Below are 1,437 nucleotides of genomic sequence, written 5' to 3' on the forward strand. Positions count from 1 at the left end.
CAGAGGGAGGCCCGCATACCACAAAAAAAAAAAAAAAAAAAAAAGCAAAGAACACACAATAATTTATGGATTACTTCTTTAAAAATTTACTTTTCATAAAAAAATAAAAGCTGTATAAGTGAGAGAACTGAACACTGAAAGAGAATATGAGCTAGAAGAAGGTCTGTATTTTTTTTTTATTCAAAGGGAGAAAAAAAAGATTTTTCTCTATAATCCCATCAATTTCTGGCTCCTAGGAAGAAAACAAAACCACTCAGACAAGATACTTTGGCCATTGCCATGCCTTTAAAACTGAAATCCCTTGTAAAGTCCTATTTCTCTTGTTAACAAGTTTCATTAAGAATGTTAGACTACCCAGCATTGATCTCCACACACCTCAGCCTTCCTAACTGGGCAACTCAGAGGCCAGCTTATTTATTGTTTGAATTGTTTGTTGTAAATGCATTCTCTTATACTCACCCTTGCCGACACCCATGGGAGACCTAGGCACTTTTGTATAAATTCAATCTGCCTCAAATGCAATCATTCTTTATTTTAAAAACCATGTGTATAAAATCAAAGATGTTACCAAATCTAAAGATCACTGGAAAAATAGACAGTATAGTTCAAAAAATAGCTTTTATAGAACGTATTTGTATATTCTGAGCATTCTTTACAATGTAAGAAAATTTTCTATATGAAATAAATGAGAAAGAGTAGGGAACTTGTTTCTTTTATAAAAGTCCTTAAAATAATTCTTATAGAAACTTCTTTATTTTGTAAAAAAAAAATTATAAGCGTGAAACTATAAAATACTTTTCATTTCAATTCCATTTATTAAGAGATGAACTAGGAACGAAACTGGAAGCTGGGTTCCAAAGAGATGAGTAAGTTGCACTTCCTCCCCACAAAAAGCTTGTAATTCGGTAAGAGATACAGAAGTAAAAATAGATTAATTTAACCAAATGGATAACCAGCTTTAAAAGGGTGGAAATGTATTGAGACAGAAAATTGTATTTTCCAGAACTCCTCTCAAGGTTAATATGTAAGGTTGGAAGACAGACTTGGGGAGAGTAAGGGGGGTAGGGAAAGAAGGAGATAAGAACAGGAGCAAGCAACTAGACTGCGGGCAGGTGGTGGGTTGCTAACCACCCCCAAACCCGTGCTGCGGTCTCCTTCAGTGGTGTGTGTGATTGAAGGTGTTGTCCCCTGGTGGCCCTGCCTTTTGCTCTCCTCTCTGTGCAGCTCAGCCTCTCCTCCAAACTATGGGGACAAAGCATCAGGAGAGAGAGTTGTCATAGAAGCACTTTGGCTTATTTATTTTTTTCTGAAGTATAATTGCTTGACAATGTTGTGTTAGTTTCTGCTGTACAGCAAAGTGATTCAGTTATACATATATATACATTCTTTTTTTATATTCTGTTCCATTATGGTTTATCACAGGATATTGAATATGGT

Source organism: Physeter macrocephalus, chromosome 6, assembly GCF_002837175.3.
Source record: "Physeter macrocephalus isolate SW-GA chromosome 6, ASM283717v5, whole genome shotgun sequence".
NCBI classification, from domain to species: domain Eukaryota; kingdom Metazoa; phylum Chordata; class Mammalia; order Artiodactyla; family Physeteridae; genus Physeter; species Physeter macrocephalus.